The sequence below is a fragment of the Nelumbo lutea genome, chromosome 8, assembly GCF_056320005.1.
Source record: "Nelumbo lutea isolate HS-2025 chromosome 8, American lotus-T2T, whole genome shotgun sequence".
In the NCBI taxonomy this organism is placed as follows: Eukaryota; Viridiplantae; Streptophyta; class Magnoliopsida; order Proteales; family Nelumbonaceae; genus Nelumbo; species Nelumbo lutea.
The window spans coordinates 1028609-1034813 of record NC_142691.1 but is presented as its reverse complement, the minus strand read 5'-3'; positions in this window follow the sequence as shown (position 1 = coordinate 1034813).

Here is a 6205-nt window from a genome sequence, read left to right as displayed (position 1 = left end):
ATTAATAAAAATAAGATATTCATGTGAAGTGGAAACAACGTCATACACTTGGGCTATATTTGGTTTAACTGAAATAAAAGGATGAAGAAGAAAGTTAGACGTAAAGTTATTAACAAGTTTTGTGATCCCTCAACACTTTTTCTCTCTCATATTTCTCTAGAGGGGAAATGACAGAACAATTAAACCATGGCTTTTCTTTTAATTTTCTGTTTATTATTGATGAAGGAAGATTTGGCCCGACCTCGTAATTACGTAACACGTGGCAAAGGCAACAGCTTGGCACAACAGCGTGCCCAAGGTGCGAGCACCAAAGGGAGGAACCAGCGGTCCAAACTCCCTACCAGCAGTCTGAACTCTCTACTGAGAGCTCGAACTCTCCCTTAGGCCTCGAGCCAAATCCGAAGGGTAGTAACTTGAACTGTCCTGCCCTATGGCAGTTCGGGACACACCTCTCCGAACAGGCCTGCCCTATGGCAGTTCGGAACACACCTTCGAACTCAAGACCACCTTGCTCACCACTCCAGCACTTTGCCTCCAGGACGCCAAATTGAACAACCATACCATGCCTGACACCGAGGAAGTTCGTATCCAGGGGCGGCGCACCTGACTGACTTGGGATCTGACGCTTGACAGGCGCACTTCAAACTGCCACCTGCCACCGCCATCTCCAGTTACAGAGACGGCTCCGACAAGGAGCAGTGGCGGTTCTGCCCCAACAGAAAAGATGACACCCGAACTGGCAGAAACACAAAAGTAATCATACCCGACCTGATAGAGGCCTCAGAGCGAGTGCGCGAAGTGGTTATAAAAGGCCCCCTACCCCCAACAACAAGGTATGCAAACTTTGCACCATCTGGTTTTTATCTTGCCTTTGAGAGAATACTAACTTGAGCTTCGGAGCAATCTCATCGGGTTCCCCCCGGAGTTCCCTCATCTTCTCCGTTTCAGGCTCCCCGTTGCTCCAGTTGGAGGCAAGGTCGTCGACAGCTAGGACTGGCCGGATTGCACACCATCAATTGGCGTCGTCTGTGGGAAACGCTTCTAAAAGCCTCCCTCTAAAACTCTTTTAACCTCCTCTTCTTCCAAAAAACTCCAACACCCATGGCTTCTTCCAGTAATGTCGGACGTCGCACATAAACGAACACCACCGGGGAACAACTCCAAGTTCCCGTGGTGTGCATCGGGCAGTTCACCATCCCCCTTTCAGTGGATGGGATCCCCAGCTTGAATGCGCCACAAGCAGTGGTGCCCCTGAACCTTCCTGCCTTGAACGTCCCTCTTCCACTCCCTATCAAAGCAACCTTCGCTGAACCAATTGTTGTCCCATTGGCGATCCGCCAGAACCAGCTGGATGACCTAATGCAATGCATGCGGGCAATGCAAGCCCAAATGCAGCAATTCCAGCAACATCAACTCCAGCAGCACCAGGTACTACACCACCTCTTCCAACACCATTATCAACAGCAGTTCCTTCAGCTACCCCTAAACCAGTCACTGCTTCCACCTCGACATCCAGTTCTGAAACCGGTTAAGGCCTCCCCTCAGGGTGGACGCCCTCACCGAGGAGAAGCTTCCCAACTCTAGAACCCAGGCCGAAAGGAAAGAAAAATTACCCTCGCCTCGCAACTCGCATGTGGGTTGGGAACCTCGCCTACAAAGTCAGCACCTTGGCACTCCAAGCCTGAGTTCCCGCTCACGGAGAACCGGTTCAGCGCCCTAGCAGCAGACCAACATTTCGAGCCCATCGAACTCGACAACAACGAGGCCAGCAGCGCTAGTACCAGGCCCACTCAACGAAGGTGCTGGCAAAGTCACCGAACTGCCACCCGTGTCCTGTCCGAGCTCAAAGGAAAGGAAGAGACGAGCTCAGACGAGGTAAAAGCTTCCCCAATTCTCTCAGTTCCTTCCCCCCTCGCATCAGAACTCCTAGCAGTCCCCATGCCCAGAGGCTTCAAGCTCCCACCTTTGGACAAGTATGATGGGTCCTTTGACCCCGACGACCACGTTGATGCTTTCCAGTCCCAAATGCACCTCACCAGGGCCAGTGAATCATGCATGTGTGTGGCCTTCACCACCACCTTCAGGGGGGTGGCCCGCACCTGGTACCGGAACCTAGCCCCCGGGTCAATAAGAAGCTGAGCCCAGTTTGTGTAGATCTTCACCGCACACTTCATTACCAGCAAGCGGTGCCCCAGAACCGAGGAAAGCATCTTCGGGGTAGTCCAGAGGGAAGGAGAATCCATCCAGGGCTACATCAAGCGGTTCAATGAAGCATGCTTGCAGATACTGCGATTAGACCTCGCGGTACAGCTCGTGGCGGCCAAGAGAGGGGTAACACACAAGGAGTTCAAATGGCACATGGTGGCTAGCCAGCCCGCGATCGTGGCCGATTTCCTCAAGCTCGCGGATAAGTTCATGAGAATAGAGGAAGAAATCAACCAAAGAACCGAAGGCGGGGTCAAGAAAAGAAAAAGGGAAGGTGAGCCCTCCAACCCAGGCGACAGAAGAAACCAGGCCCGAGAGGCAAAGCCAGGCCAGCTGTCCTGAGCTCCCTTAGCAGTTCGGATGGATTACATGCCGTTAAACACAAGGCGGACCGAGATCTTGATGACGATCAAGGATGCCCCTACGTAAAGTGACCACCCCACCTAAAGAGTAATCCAAACGAGAGAAATAAAAATATATACTATAGTTTTCATAGAGATCACGGTCATAATACCGAACAGTGTAATAATCTCCGGGACGAGAAAGAGGGACTCATCCGTCACGGATACTTGAGAAATTTTGTACAACATAATGATAATAATAATAAGGCAGGTCGGCAAGGGGAGCACGAAAAGGATGCTCCCAAGCCCAACAGTAGACCGGCCGATGCCTTGCAGCGACCGCCTCCAGAAGAGAGGCCAATTCAGGGAACCATCCATGTGATAGTGGAAAGTTCGGTGGTAGCAGGGTGCACTTCGGCAGTAACACGGACGTCAGTTCGCGAGGCAGCCTGAGAAGAACAGAACCCTCCAAAGAGGCCGAAGACAGAAGAACCGATCTTTTTCACGGAAGACAACGCGCGAGGTGTCCACTATCCCCACGATGACGCGCCCGTCATAAAACTAAGGATCAGCGACTTCGAAGTCCGGCGCATACTTGTGGACTCAGGCAGTTTGACGGACCAGCTACAGTTGCAGAGAAGCGAGTTGAAGCCCGCAAACACTCCTCTTGTGGGCTTCAGCAGAGAGGAAGTCAGGCCCCTCCAGAATATAACAGTACCTGTGGAAGTCAGCACATGGCCTTGCACGGTCAGACTCAACCACGATTTCCTGGTGGTCGCGACCCCCTCCCCATACAATGCCATAATAGGGCGGCCAATTACACATATTCTGCGGGTAGTGGTTTCCACCTACTATCTGGCAATGAAGTTCCCCATGGACTTCGGTGTGGGGGTAGCGTGGGGCGACCAGCTTGAGTCCCGCAAGTGTTATGTTGCCGCCCTGAAGGGAAAAGCCAAGGCAGCCGACGACCTCAAACTAGAGCGGCCTACGGAGTAGGGCAAGGAACGAGCTTCGCCATAGAAGAAACGATCACGATCCCGACCTCGGCTATAGATCCGGCTCGAACGCTACAAATCGATGCTTCCGTCAAAGAGCCTCTACGAACCGAACTAGTGAGTTTCTTACTTCAAAATTTAAATATTTTTGCATGGTCCGTGGCCGATATGCACGGTATTGACCCTGGCCTTATAACTCACAAACTTAACGCTGACCCTATAGTCAAACCCATTAGACAGAAGAAATGCAACTTAGCACCAAAGCACTGGAGGGCGGTCGACGAAGAGGTCAAAAAGCTCCTTGCAGCGGACTTCATAAGGGAAGTTCATTACCCGAGCTGGGTAGCCAACCCATTGCTTGTGAAAAAGGCAAACGACAAGTGGCACATGTGCGTCGACTACATCGACCTTAACCGAGCTTGCCCAAAAGACTGCTTGCCCCTACCCCGAATTGACCGCCTAGTGGACGCGACCTCGGGACATGAGCTGCTAAGCTTCTTGGACGCCTACTCAGGCTACAACCAAATCGGGATGGACCAGTCCGATGAGGAAAAAACTAGCTTCATAACCGAGTTCGGCCTGTACTGTTACAAGGTCATGCCCTCCAGACTAAAGAATGCTGGGGCAACCTTCCAAAGACTTGTAAATAAGATTTTTCGGCCCTTAATTGGCACAAAAATAGAATGTTATGTAGACGACATGGTCGTCAAGACGCAGTTCTCACAGGAATTAATACAAGACTTAGATTTTGTCTTCCAAATTCTGCGTCAATTTAGCATGAAACTGAACCCCAACAAATGTGTCTTCGGTGTCACCTCGGGGAAGTTCCTAGGGTACATTGTCAACCGGCGCGGTATTGAGGCCAACCCGGACAAGATAAAGACCATCCTAGATATGAGACCACCCCGAAAAGTAAAAGAGGTTCAGAGGCTAAATGGCCACATAGCCTCTCTGAGCCACTTCATGTCCAAATCGGCAAACCACTGTCTCCCTTTCTTTAAGGCGATCAAAGGCAAAGGGTTCGAATGGACCTGAGACTGCCAGCTCGCGTTCGACGAGCTAAAAAGCTACCTCGCCACTGTGCCAACCTTAGCCAGGCCCGAGGAAGGTGAAGTCTTAGAACTGTACCTCTCAGCGAGCAACGAGGTGGTCAGTTCAGTGCTAATAAAAGAAGTAGATCGGGTCCAGTGGCCCATCTATTATGTTAGTAAAATTCTGCAGGGAGCTGAGACGAGATACCCGCATATAGAAAAACTAGCATACTCACTCGTAATTGCAGCTCAGAAGCTCTGCCCATACTTCCAGGCTCACACCGTCATCGTCTTGACTAACAAACCTCTGAGGCAAGTCTTACTCAAGCCCGAGGTTTCCGGTCAACTAACGAAGTGGGCCATCGAGCTCAGTGAGTATGACCTCCAGTACAAGCCACGAACTGCCATTAAGGCCCAAGCCTTAGAAGATTTTATCGCCGAGTGCACATTCAGCCTCGAAGCCCCTGGGCCGATTGAGCCCGAGATCCCCAGTTCGGGTGAACCCGGAGCTCCCAAGCCGGTAGATTCTGAACCCCATGAAGTAGCATCCTGTGTGACATCTCTCATGGTTATGCCAAATGCGAACTGGGACGAGGAGCCCTGAATCTTTCACGTAATGGCTCTTCGAACCAGCAGGGCAGTGGGGCTAGAATAGTCCTATGTGGCCCGAGTGGCACGAAAATGGAATACGCACTACGCTTTGAGTTCACGACATCCAACAACGAGGCAGGGGACGGGGCACTGATAGCTGGGCTGAACCTAGCACAAAAGGTAAGAGTGAAGCACATAGTTATCTGTAGCGATTACCAGCTCGGGGTCAACCAGGTTACGGGCGAATACGAAGCACACGACCTCTCCATGATCGCATACTTGGAAAAAGTAAAGGAGGCCCTGCTCAACTTCCAGCCACACTTCATCAGGCAAATCCTGAGGTTAGAGAACACTGAGGCTGACGCCCTGTCCCGGCTAGCCAGCATGAGTCACAATGCCATGAGAACCGTGTACATAGAGGACTTACCTCGGCCTAGCATTCTCGGTGGGGCAGAGGAGGTCGCTCCCGTCCTTGAAGTAGAGCCGAGCTGGACCGACCCACTCACGAGCTTCTTGCTAGACGGAACTCTCCCTGCGGATCGCAATGCAGCCAAGAGGGTGTAGTTCCAGGCAGCCAAATACGTCATAATAGACGAACGGTTGTACCTACGGTCCTTCACGCTCCCTTACCTGCGTTGCTTGCGACTTGCCGAAGCCGAGCTCGTACTCTGCGACACTCATGAAGGACTCTGTGGCGGACACGTAGGGGGCAGAGCCCTCGGCCAAAAGGCACTTCGACAAGGATATTACTGGCCAACGATGAAGGCAGAAGCCGTCGAGCTCGCTAGAAAATGCGATAAGTGTCAGAAGCACCCAATTTCCACCATCAGCCTGCTTCCGACTCAAATACCTCACCAGCCCATGGCCCTTTGTGCAATGGGGCATCGACCTCCTGGGGCCATTCCCACCAGCAATAGGTGGGAGAAAGTTCCTGGTGGTGGCAGTAGATTATTTCACAAAATAGATAGAAGCTGAACCTCTGACAACAGTTACAGCCCGAAACATACAGAACTTCTTTTGGAAGAGCATAGTATGTCACTTC